Genomic DNA, 14,141 nt, shown 5'->3' with positions numbered 1-14,141 from the left:
TTCAAATGCTGAGAGTAATGAAAAAACCTACCAACCTAAAATTCAACCCATAAAATCACCATTTAAAATGAAGGAAAAATAAAGAAATTTGGACAGAAGTAAAACTGAAATTGTGAGTCACCAGAAGACCCACTGTAGGGGAATAATAGAGGAATTTTTTTTTAAGGCAGAAGGAAAATTATCCCAATTAAAGTATGGAGATGTTAGGAGGAAGAAAGAGCAATGGGAAGAGTAAATATGTGGATAAATAAAAGCAAAAGATAACAAATGTTGGCAAGAACATGGAGAAATTAGAACACTTGTACATTATTGGTGGAAACATAAAATGATGCCACTATTATGGAAAACAGTACGGAAGTTCCTCAAAAAAGTAAAATAGAATTACCATGTGATGAAGCAGTCCCACTTCTGGGTATATATCCAAAGAAGTTAAAATAGTATCTTGAAGAGATCTCTACACACTCAGGTTCATTGCAGCAGTATTCACAATAGCCAAGATACAAACAAACCAAATGGCCAGTGATAGAAGAACAGGTAAGAAAAATGTGTCCTATACACAAAATGGATTATACAGCTTTACAAAGGAAGGAAATCCTACCATTCATGACAACATGGGTGAACGAGGAAGACGTTATGCTAAGTAAAACAAACCAGTCTTAGAAGGAAAAACACAGTATGACTCCACTTACACGAAATAGTTCAATTTGTATTTGAAATAGTTCAATTCATATAAGCAGAGAAATAGTTCAATTCATATAAGCAGAGAAAAGAATGACTTCTAGGGGATGTGGATAGGAGGAAATGGGGAATCGTTCAATGGGTGTAAAATTTCATTTAAGCAAGATGGATAAGTTCTAGAGATCCATTATAAAACATAGTACTGGTGCTTCCCTGGTGACTCATTGCTAAAAAAATAAAAAACAATCTGCCTGCAATGCAGGAGACAAAGGTTCAATCCCTGAGCTGGGAAGATACCACATGCCACAAAGCAACTAAGCCTGTGCACCACAACTAATGAGCCTGTGCTCTAGAGCCCATGCTTGTAGAGGAGATGGATGAATTTATTCCCTTGATTGTGCTGATAGAATTATGAGTATACTGATATATTCAAATTCATTGCATTGTTCACTTTAAACATGTGTGGGGTTTTTTTTGTATACAGCTTATATCTCCGGAGAAGGCAATGGCACCCCACTCCAGTACTCTTGCCTGGAAAATCCCATGGATGGAGAAGCCTGGGAGGCTATAGTCCATGGGGTCGCTGAGTTGGACAAGACTGAGGGGCTTCACTTTCACTTTTCACTTTCATGTATTGGAGAAGGCAATGGCAACCCACTCCAGTGTTCTTGCTTGGAGAATCCCAGGGATGGGGGAGCCTGGTGGGCTGTCGTCTATGAGGTCGCACAGAGTCGCACACAACTGAAGTGACTTAGCTTAGCTTAGCTTATATCTCAATAAAGCTCTTGAAAAAAATCAGTTGTTACACCTTCAAACTCCTACTTCAATATCTCTTTCCCAAACCTTCATTCAAACTAGATGTTACTAGAGTATCTGAAAGGCAAAAGAATAAAACTTCTTAAAAATAGGAGAGGATCTTTACAATCATGGAATAGTCAAAGTTTTCTTCAAAAGGACACAAAAATCACTGATTGTAAGAGTAGAGGTGGGTAAATGCACTGATCTAAAATTCAATTCAGTTCAGTCACTCAGTCGTGTCTGACTCCTTGCAACTCCATGGACTGCAGCATGCCAGGCTTCCCTGTCCATCACCAACTCCCAGAACTTACTCAAACTCATGTCTATTGAGTTGGTGATGCCATCCAACTGTCTCATCCTCTGTCATCCCCTTCTTCTCCTGCCTTCAATATTTCCCAGCATCAGGGTCTTTTCCAATGAGTCAACTCTTCTCATGAGGTAGCCAAAGTATTGGAGCTTCAGCTTCAGCATCAGTCCTTCCAAAGAATATTTAGGACTGATTTCCTTTAGGATGGACTGGGTGGATCTCCTTGCAGTCCAAGGGACTGACTCTCAAGAGTCTTCTCCAACACCACAGTTCAGAAGCATCAATTGCAGTGCTCAGCTTTCTTTACAGTCCAACTCTCACATCCATACATGACCACAGGAAAAACCATAGCCTTGACTAGATGGACCATTGTTGGCAAAGTACTGTTTCTGCTTTTTAATATGCTGTCTAGGTTGGTCATAACTTTTCTTCCAAGGAGTAAGCGTCTTTTAATTTCATAGCTGCAGTCACCATCTGCAGTGATTCTGGAGCCCAAAAAATAAAGTCTGACACTGTTTCCACTGTTTCCCCATCTATTTGCCATGAAGTGATGGGACCAGATGCCATGATCTTAGTTTTATGAATGTTGAGTTTTAAGCCAACTTTTTCTTTCTCCTCTTTTACTTTCATCAAGAGGCTCTTTAGTTCTTCTTTACTTTCTGCCATAAGTGGTATCATCTGCATATCTGAGGTTATTGATATTTCTCCTGGCAATCTTGATTCCAGCTTGTGCTTCATCCAGTCCAGTATTTTTCAAATTTCTAAAATTAGGTGTCCTCAAAGGAGAACATCATGAAAATAACAAGGCAAGACACTGAGTGGGAGAAGATAGTCAATATATGTAAAATCCACAAAAGACTTGGATCTCGAAAATATAAAGAATTCTTTATATAACAAAGAGATGATCAAAAATGGGAAAAGACATGGATAGTCATTCACAAAAGAAGATATCCAAATAGTCAATGAACATAAAGAATTGAGAAACTTATGTGTCATCAGGGAATTGATAATTTGAGCCACAATAGGTAAGTGGAAAAGGCTGACAACACCAGCACATCCTTGGGCAAAGAAGCTAGGCATAAAGTAGCATTTTTATTTTTACATAAATTTCCAGAATTTTGTGATATTGGAAGTCAGCTTAGTTGCTACAGTTGGGAAGGAGGTTGGTGGATGTGATTGGAAGGGGGCAAAAAGAGACTTCTAGGATTCTGGTATTGCTGTATTTCTTGCCCTAGTGATGGTCTCACTGATATTTTCACTTTGTTATAATTCATCAACTTGTATGAGTTGGGCTTTTCTGTAAGGTATATATATTTCAGTAAAAAGTTTGGAGAACAAATAATCAGTGGCTATGTAAATACAAATTTATTCAGGCTGAAAAACAGAATACTTGACTGAAATAATGTTTATAAAATATAGAATGTGTGACTAAACTATTTCCCACCTGGTAAAATGTAAGACTAGCCACCCCTGCTTAAATTTTGGTCATCTTCATTTACCTGTTCTCATAGATATGAACATTATTCCATTAAGAAAGAAACATGATAACCTATTCCTCATTTTTCTATCCTGTACAGGCTCATAGTAAGTTATATTATAATCATTATTATAGTATACAGATTTATTACATTTATATTCATCTTTAATCATAGTTTCACAGTTGTTAGCCTTTGTTTCATATGAAAATTATTAAATGCTAATAACCCAACTCTTAATCATAGCTTTGCCAGTCAACTTGTTTGTTGATTGGCATTTATTCTCAACAAGTATTTTTCAAGAAGTAGATTCACAGAGGCTATAAGTCCTCAATTATTTAATGTTTAAGAATTTGTGTCAAAAGAAAAGAAAAGAATTTGTGTCTCTTGGTTTCTTAAATGGAAACTTTCTGTGTAAAAATGTCTTTCATTAGAATATTTTGCATTTAGTTATTGTCTCATCACTGAATATGGCAGTACAGAACTATGAGACCAATATAACATTTTGTCCAGAGGCCAATACTATTATTTCTTTATCCTTGAAGTTCAGTAATTTTACTAATTTATCTATTGGTGCTTACTATTCTGTATCTTTGAATCTTTTTTTTTCTCTATATATATCAAGAAAGTTTTCCTTTATGTGTTTAAAATGTCTTTATTTTTCCATTTATTCTATTGTGTTTATAACAGCAGATATTGATTATATTTTGGCTATCGTGCCACTTTTTTTTCCACTTAACTCTTTAAACATTATGTTCTTTTCTATCCCATTTTGCTCTGTTTCCAATTATGTCAATATCCTTTCTATTGCTTTTGATCCATCATTCGCGTTTGTAATTATTTAATTTTATCTTCATTTATTAGAACTCTTCCAGCTCATAAAACATTATTGAGCAATACATCATATATAAAATGAGTTTAATATACAATCACACAATTTAAATAATGATAATATAAACACCCAAGTACTAGCCATCCTACTTAAGAAACAGATCCAAACCAATCTTTTAAGGATTGGCATATCTCTCCTCTCTTATTCTCTGAAATCAAACAATTGTGATAATAAAACCACAGTCATTTGTCTTTTATTTTTAATGTTTTAAAATGAATCAATATCATTTTTATGTACATTTTAGGGTCTTATTTACAGGCATCTCTATTACTCCGTGGTCAACTGACACAGTGAACAAACGTGATATTCTGCCAAATACCCAGAAAATTTGGTTCCTTTCAGTCTGTATTAGGACAGAAAGCACAAGTCACTGAGGAAAGACATGGCACTGTGGGAAGACAGTAAATATATATTGTTGTGTATTTTAAGGAATGCAAGCTGCTTTGATCCTTTCTGGTTATGAGTTAAAAAGAATGCATGTGGTCACATATGAATTTCTTAGCTACCTAAATAGCTGGAAAGAATAAATACTTTTTATTACTAGTTCCAAATTTTTGTTGTTCCCAGCCAATAAATGTCCACTGTATTCTGAGCACAATGCTTAGTGTATCTCCATCTTTTTTTCCTAATTTCCAAAACAGCTCTTCCAGGGGAAGCTTCTGTTGTTGTTCAGTCGCTAAGTCATACCTGACTGAAGTCATACCCCATGGACTGAAGCACGCCAGACTTCTCTGTCCTTTACTATCTCCCAGAGTTTGCTCAAATTCATGTCTATTGAGTTGGTGATGCCATCCAACTGTCTCATCCTCTATTGTCCCCTTCTCCTCCTGCATCAGAGTCTTTTCCAAAGAATTGACTCTTCGTATGAGGCGGCCAAAGTATTGGAGCTTCAGCATCAGTCCTTCCGATAAATATTCAGAGGTGATTTCCTTTAGGATTGACTGGTTTGATCTCCTTGCCATTTAAGGAACTCTCAAGAGTCTTCTCTTCACAATTCTTTTGAATTATGGTGCTGGAGAAGACTCTTGAGAGTTCCAAATGGTCTGAATATGCAAACATGGACCTCAAGATAAAATTAACCCCTTTCTTATTCAAAATACATGAAGAACTCTATATCCCAATAAAAAATACAAACAACCCGATTAAAAATGGGCAAAATATTTGAGCAGACATTTTTCTAAGGTAGACACATAAATGACAAAAAGCACATCAAAGGTGTTTAACATCATTATTCATCATTCATATGCATGGATAAAATAGAATGATCCCATGTAAAGAATTCCAGAAGAAGACTAGATGAAGGAAAAGAATCAATATTCAAATACAAGGTTAAGTAAAATAATTTTATAACTGATATACTGTACTAAAATTTTAGAAAAGCAAAACAAACAGAAAATCTTAAAAGTAATCGAATAGGAAAAAACAGGTTGCTTACAAAGAAAGAGTGATTTGTTACACAGTAAACTTAATAATAACCCTTCATGCTAAAATATGAGGCTGGGGAAATCAGTAGAACTGGGAGCTTTTCTAGGACAGTAAATCAAAACATGAGTTCTGCAAAGAGAAACTCAATACAGATCTCTACCCTTGGGTCAAAAACCTATTTTTTTTTCCTGACCAGAACAAATAACCATTCCATGGAAGAATTCTGAAGCATATAATAACTTTTTGTTTAAGCTATTTTTTGTCATTTTTTATGTTTAGGATAAAGAAATGGAAATCTCTGAGCTCTGGTACTAGTCTCTTGCCTTCATGTTTTACATTGTCATAAATAAGAGAAATAGTTTTCCATCCTAAACAATATTATATTTGATAGAGATTTATAGTTAAATGCTAATTAAGTCAAGCACTATTGACATGAAGAGTGGTAGCACTGCAAATATCCCAATAGGTTATCAACAATAATGCATATATTTATCTTCAAAAATCACATCAAGTTTAAAAATCCTTATGAAGAATCTAATATACACTTGCTCGTTGTTGTGACTGTAGCTTTGAAACTGAGGATGGTCCATAGCAGGGACCATGCGCACTTCTAATATTCTAGACCTAAAAAAAATTTGGCACGCTTGTATTGTACATGTTAATTGCACTCTAACTCATTTAATCACAATTTAAAAAATCTGTGGGTCCACAGTGATTCTAAAAGGAGGGACAGGGCTTTTCTTTATGGAAGAATGGCAACTCATGAAAGCAAAAGGAATGGCACACTCAGAAAAGTTACCACTTTGCAACCATTATTGTAATAAATTATTCAGGCTAAAATCACAATTTGGTAGTAAAAAAAAAAAAACCCACAATGTGACCAGTTGGCAGATAACAGGACATACAAATTCTCAGTGTCACTTCATAGATTATTCATTAATTAGGAGGGAGACAGGGGAACCTAGATGATGAAATCTAATGGATGCTCCAAGACATCAAACTGAACCTCACGAGGAGCGAGACACTGTATACCTCCTGCCTGAGGCACTGAGAAGGAAGCAGCATCACTTACGTGGTACCCAGACCATCCAGCCAAGAATTTGAGCCTGAATCTGGGGCCCAGGAAACAATCAGTCAGTCAACTTAAGGGACGATCTGTGATACAACTGATCTGCTGCTGCTGCTGCTAAGTCGCTTCAGTCGTGTCCGACTCTGTGCAACCCCATAGACGTCAGCCCACCAGGCTCCCCTGTCCCTGGGATTCTCCAGGCAAGAACACTGGAGTGGGTTGCCATTTCCTTCTCCAATGCATAAAAGTGAAAAGTGAAAGTGAAGTCACACAGTCATGTCTGACTCTTTGCGACCCCATGGACTGCAGCCTACCAGGCTCCTCTGTCCATGGGATTTTCCAGGCAAGAGTACTGGAACAACTGATCTACAGACCTCAAATCAACTATCATGAAAGAAGAGAAAAAAAAAAAAAATGCTGAGAATTTTTAGAATAAGAAAGACAAAAGAAACATGACAATAAAATGCAAATAATGATCCCTGATTAGTGCCATCCCCCCAAAAAAAGAAAACAGTTATAAAGATCAAAATAAAATAGAAGTTATGCAGAACATTATTAAAACCAAAATAAAAATGAAGGTGAAAATAAAAAAGAAACAGCTATAAAGAACTTTATTTTGGCAATTGGGAAAATTTGAACATCAACTGTATGTTACATAATAGTAGCAGATCAATGTCAGGCATCTTGAATGTGAGCCTGACACTGGGGGTACGAGGCAGAATGCCCTTGTTTGTAGGAGATTTATGCAAGTATATTTAAATATGAAGAAGGAGAGATACAGTTAATGTGGAAAACGTGAACAACTGGCAAATTGTTGTGAATATATGGTGGTCATTGTAATATTCTGGAAAGTTTTCTGCGTGTGTGAAATTGTTCAAAGAGTTGGGGAAAAATGGGATTAAGTCTTTTATTTTGTTAACTTATAAATTAATAATTCAAATTATTTGTAAAAATATTCAGAAAACAGATATTACCACTATTTCACAGCCTATAAGATTTTATCTATGTACTATGTTAATAACAAATATTATTCTTATAACAAATCTTACACTATGTCAGATAGTATGCTAAGCACTTTAAATATAATCTCTCAAAGGGAACCCTCCTACGCTGTTGGTGGGAATGTAAATTGGTGCTGCTACTATAGAAAACATATAGAGGTTCCTAAAAATCTAAAGATAGAGTTGCCATATGATCCAAAAATCCCACTCCTGGGCATACAGACAAGACTATAATTCAAAAAGATACTTGCACCTCAGTGTGATTCAGCTGTAAGCAGTGAGCTTCCTATACAGGCGGACAGTTTCATTCTGAAGAAATGAAAGCAAATGCAAAAGAGGTTTAAGAACAATAATAAATACAATCACTTTACAAAATGATTAACACTATTTTGAGTGAACTGATGGAATTTTTCAAAGTACATAAATATACACACATTTTTATTTCTCACATTTGCAAGAATCTTTTCTTGGCCCACCACTTACTAGGTCCTGTTATGACATAACTCTCACTCTTCATGTAGATTTTAAAAAGGGATAAAGTGAAAGCCGCTCAGTCGTGTCTGACTCTTTGCGACCCTGTGCACTATACAGTCCATGGAATTCTCCAGGCCAGAATACTGGAGTGGGTAGCCTTTCTCTTCTCCAGGGGATCTTCCCAACCCAGGGATCGAACCCAGGTCTCCTCTATTGCAGGCAATTCTTTACCAGCTGAGCCACATGGGAAGTTCCATAATGTGTGTATATGTATGTATATATATGTGTGTGTGTGTTGTGTGTGTGTGTGTGTGTTAGTTGCTCAGTTGTGTCCAACTCTTTGCGACCCCATAGACTGTAGCCTGCCAGATTCCTCTGTCCATGGGGTTCTCCAGGCAAGAATACTGGAGTGGGTTGCCATTTCCTTCTCCAAAAAAAGGGATGAGAAAGATTCATACCATCTTAATTACATCTAAGAAGACAAATTCTCTGAAGATGCTTTATGAATTGAGTTGTACTTTTATCTTTCTTTGAATGTCTTTATCTTTCTGTTCTCTAAGATAGCAAAGCAACTTCACATAATGCCTTATAGTAATTTTAATAATTATATCGATAAACTTTAACATTTTTCCTATTAAGACTGTAGGAAATGATGTGTCAATAATATTTCAGCTATTGTATATGAAATAAACAGAAACATAGCAAAATGGTACTTTAACAATAAGGCTAAGTATATTTAATATATTTGAAAGTATCTATTGTAAAAGAGAAATATATATAAAATAGAAAAGATTTGTTTCTAGAAATACTTTTTATTCTGATTCACCTAAAAAAATATCCAACATAACAATTTAAGCCTAAGAGCACATTGCATAGTTTGTAGAAAATTACTCAGTATACTCGTCTTCAATTGTATATTTGTCCATTCACTTATTTATACAGCTATAAACTTTTATTTATAGATGTTTGTTTATTTGGGTCATGTTATGTGCCAGAAACTGTGCTGGTTACTTGAGAAATAAACTATCATTAAGATATAGTGGTGATCCCATTGCATTTCATAAATTGTGGACAGCAAATTAAACTATTATCTTTGAATAGATCAGTTCATCAGTGTCATTACCTCATGAGCTGGTCTTTTAATGCAACTTCTACTAAACGTTAGAAGATTCTAGCCATTGGCAAGAACTGTAGGCCAGAGCAGAGTGTTAAATTCTGCATGTGTATTTCCTCTAAGTTGAGTAAAACACAGAAACCTCTGTTTTTTTAAAGCAAAAGAGTAATCGGGCTGATGACTCAGAAGGAAACACTGCCATTTTCTAAAGGTCAAAAATGTATGACTTTGAGCCAATTAACCAATGGGCTGATGCCATCAAGATGTTTTCCAAACCAAGTATCTGTTTTCTAATCATTACGTCAAAGGTTAAATTCTACCCACCTTGCTTCCTCTGAGTATTCCAAGGTAAATGAACCAGCCAGTGACATCCACAAAACCAATACCAATGGAAGACAAAAAACTATCCAAAAGGGAAATCAAGTGAAGATCATAAAAATATATCCCCAACTTATGAAATGAACATAAACTTGTAGGTTAACCTTGACGGCTAGTACTACATAAAAAGCAACATAAAAACTCTACCTAAAAAAGTACTGTACAGTTTAAAAATTCTAAAAATAAAGAGAAGAGCAATAAATTTGTCAGTGATCCTAGAATACTGTCAATAGGGAGACTGAAGTTGATTTGATTCGAGCACTGATCAAGGGTTTGACACAAATACAGTATGAAGCCAAAGGCACTGAGTGGGAGGAAGGTGGTGATGAGGTGGGTGGAAGGCATGGGATGGGTTTTGTGGATTTTCTGCATTTAATCATTTTTCCTTGATATTCCTCCTATACCTTGACCATACTATTATTAACCTCATCCATTATGCCATGTGTGATTAATTCCTCTCTATATAACAGAGAATGGAAGAGCCTCTGGCAAAACCTCTTTGTGTTTCCTATACATGCTTTTGAAGATAAAAGAGGGAAAAAAAATCACGAAAATGCCTAAAAGTCAGACTGATGATAGAATATTTTTAGGGTCTTTTCAGTGTCCCTTCTGTTGTGAGTGACACAAGTGGAACATGAACTAGATTAAACAAAAATGGAATTTATCAGATCATAAAACAGAGAAGCCTAAGGCTGTCTGGGCTTTATATACAGCAGGATCCAGTGCTCAGAGGATGCCATCAAGGCTCTCCTGTTACTGGGAACTCTCGGCTCTGCTTGTCATGGGGCAGCTTCATTCTGCATCCAGCTCCAGGCATAGGACAGGCTGTTCACATATAAATTCCAGAAAGTGATTCTGGGTGGTCCAATGGCGAAGACTCCATGCTCCCAAGGCAGGGAGCTCAGGTTCGATCCCCAGTCAAGGAACTAGATCCCATGTGCTGCAACTAAGATCCTGGCAGCCAAGTAAATAAATAAAAAGAGAAAATGGTTCTGATCGTCTCAACCTGGATCTCATTCATACCTCTATCTCAAGATTATGGGAAGGAACAGTGACTGAAAATTTTACCCCATATGCAGGTTTAAATAGGTACAGAAACAAGAGAGAAAAGCTTAGATGGTACTTTGGGAGGGGGAACTCAGGATCAGAAAAATGAAATTAGGACATCACAGTGTTCTGACAGCTCAAAATAATTGAATCATACTCACTACATTTTGCTATTTTCTTACATTGTGTATCTTGCCTTCTTCATATAAAATTCAACAAAAACCATATTTCCTAGCTTTCCTTGTCACTAAAGTGCAGACATGTGACTTATATTCCACTCCTGGGATGCATTCATGTATGTCAGGTAAGAATGGAGCTGTCTGAGGGGGAGGCATTGATTTGGGGGGTGCCAGTAGAGAGGCCATACCATCTGGGCTCAGACAGCTCTGAGTTGTGGTTTTGAAAAATGAAAGTGTTAGTCTGACTCTTTGGGATCCCATGAACTGTAGCCCACCAGGCTCCTCTGTCCATGGGGATTCTCCAGGTAAGAACACTGGTGGGTTGCCATACCCTCCTCCAAGGGATCGTCCCAACCCAGGGATCAGGGGTCTCCTGCATTGCAGGCAGATACTTTACCATCTGAGCCATAGGGGATTCTGGGAGTTGCTTAATCTGAGCTCTGTCCTTACAGAGTTGCCGAAGATTCTGAGAGCTATCTAACATTTTGTAAAACAAACATAAACAAATACAATTTCTCCACTTCACTGGGATTCATTTTTTTCCCCTTGTGAAGCCTAATCATGGAGGCCTCTGCTGTTTATTCATAAAACTGAGAAAATTTTATTTCTGCAGGTCTTTCAGGAGCTGTAAGAATGAAATAGGTAATACATATGAAACAGCTTGAAAGGTATTAAAGAGTGATACATATGTAAAATTTTATCATGGAATAGGCATATTTTCTGCTGCTCCAAAAGGCCAACCTAAGTTGCCCTGGAGCCATTGCAAAGACAGAAAATTTGAATACATTTTCCAAGAGATTAGAGCTAGCCAGTGTTAGGACAGGCAGCCTGATAAAGGAATGAGCTTCTCATAAAGAAGATATTCAAGCATAATTGGGTCATCAACTAACAGACCTACAGTAAATGGGACTTCTATTTCTGAAACAGACTTGAACTAGAGACTACTAAGGTCTCCTTATAATTCTAATATTCCCTGATTGTGCTTTGGCAATTTTATATCAAGAGATTTTTCTGGTTCATTTTCTATATTTTTTCCACATGTATACTGTATCATATTTATATAATTGTATGCTATGATAATATAAAATATTAATATTTTATACCCCCATAAATATAAATATGCAGTCACTAAATTTATAGGTATGTGAAATATATATACATATATAGCAAAATATCAAATATATTGATATATACCAATAAATTAAAATATATGTAAAATATATACTATATGAAAATATAGTATAATTATATTGTGAACAGGTAAAAACATATAGGTACACTGTATCAGTTCAGTTCAGTCACTCAGTTATGTCTGACTCCTTGCAACTTCACAGACTGCAGCATGCCAGGCTTCTCTGTCCATCACCAACCCCTGGAGCTTACTCAAAGTCATATCCATTGAGTCAGTGATGCCATCTAACCATCTCATCTTCTGTTGTCCCCTTCTCCTGCCTTCAATCTTTCCCAGCATCAGGGTCTTTTCAAATGAGTCAGTTCCTAGCATCAGATGGCCAAAGTATTGGAGTTTCAGCTTCAACATCAGTCCTTCCAATGAATATTAAGGATTGATTTTATTTAGGATGGACTGAATGTGGTTCACTGGAGAAGGGAATGGCTAACCACTTCAGCATTCTTGCCTTGAGAACCCCATGAATAGTATGAAAAGGCAGAATGATAGGATACTGAAAGAGGAACTCCCCAGGTTGGTAGGTGCCCAATATACTACTGGAGATCAGTGGAGAAATAACTCCAGAAAGAATGAAGGATGGAGCCAAAGCAAAAACAATACCCAGTTGTGGATGTGACTGGTGATAGAAGCAAGGTCTGATGCTATAAAGAACAATAATGCATAGGAACCTGGAGTGTTAGGTCCATGAATCAAGGCAAATTGGAAGTGGTCAAACAGGAGATGGCAAGAGTGAACGTCGATATTCTAAGGAATCAGAAAACTAAAATGGACTGGAATGGGTGTATTTAACTCAGATGACCATTATATCTACTACTGCAGGCAGGAATCCCTTAGAAGAAATGGAGTAGCCATCATGGTCAACAAAAGGGTCCGAAATGCACTACTTGGATGCAATCTCAAAAACGACAGAATGATCTCTGTTTGTTTCCAAGGCGAACCATTCAATATCACTGTAATCCAAGTCTATGCCCCAACCAGTAACGCTGAAGACGCTGAAGTTGAATGGTTCTATGAAGACCTACAAGACATTTTAGAACTAACACCCCTGAAAAATGTCCTTTTCATTATAGGGGACTGGAATGCAAAAGTAGGAAGTCAAGAAACACCTGGGATAACAGCCAAATTTGGCCTTGGAATACAAAATGAAGCAGGGCAAAGGCTAATAGAGTTTTGCCAAGAGAACGCACTGGTCATAGCAAACACCCTCTTCCAACAACACAAGAGAAGACCCTACACATGGACATCACCAGATGGTCAACACCAAAATCAGATTGATTCTATTCTTTGCAGCCAAAGATGGAGAAGCTCTATACAGTCAGCAAAAACAAGACCAGGAGCTGACTGTGGCTCAGATCATGAACTCCTTATTGCCCAATTCAGACTTAAATTGAAGAAAGTAGGGAAAACCACTAGACCATTCAGGTATGACCAAAATCAAATCCCTTATAATTATACAGTGGAAGTGGGAAATAGATTTAAGGGACTAGATCTTATAGACGGAGTGCCTGAAATTATGGACGGAGGTTCGTGACATTGTACAGGAGACAGGGATCAAGACCATCCCCATGGAAAAGAAATGCAAAAAGGCAAAAAGGCTGTCTGGGGAAGCCTTACAAATAGCTGTGAAAAGAAGAGAAATGAAAAGGAAAGGAGAAAAGGAAAGATATAAGCATCTGAATGCAGAGTTCCAAAGAATAGCAAAGAGAGATAGGAAAGCCTTCCTCAGCGACCAATGCAAAGAAATAGAGGAAAACAACAGAATGGGAAAGACTAGAGATCTCTTCAAGAAAATTAGAGACACCAAGGGAACATTTCACGCAAAGATGGGCTCGATAAAGGACAGAAATTGTATGGACCTAACAGAAGCAGAAGATGTTAAGAAGAAGTGGCAAGAATACACAGAAGAACTGTACAAAACAGAGCTTCATGACCAAGATAATTACGATGGTGTGATCACTCACCTACAGCCAGACTTCCTGGAATGTGAAGTCAAGTGGGCCTTAGAAAGCATCACTACAAACAAAGCTAGTGGAGGTGATGGAATTCCAGTTGAGCTATTTCAAATCCTGAAAGATGATGCTGTGAAAGTGCCGCACTCAATATTGCCAGCAAATT

Source organism: Bubalus bubalis, chromosome 22 (genome assembly GCF_019923935.1).
Source record: "Bubalus bubalis isolate 160015118507 breed Murrah chromosome 22, NDDB_SH_1, whole genome shotgun sequence".
Classification (NCBI taxonomy): Eukaryota; Metazoa; Chordata; class Mammalia; order Artiodactyla; family Bovidae; genus Bubalus; species Bubalus bubalis.
The sequence above is the reverse complement of the archived record's forward strand: the minus strand, read 5'-3'. Positions refer to the sequence as shown.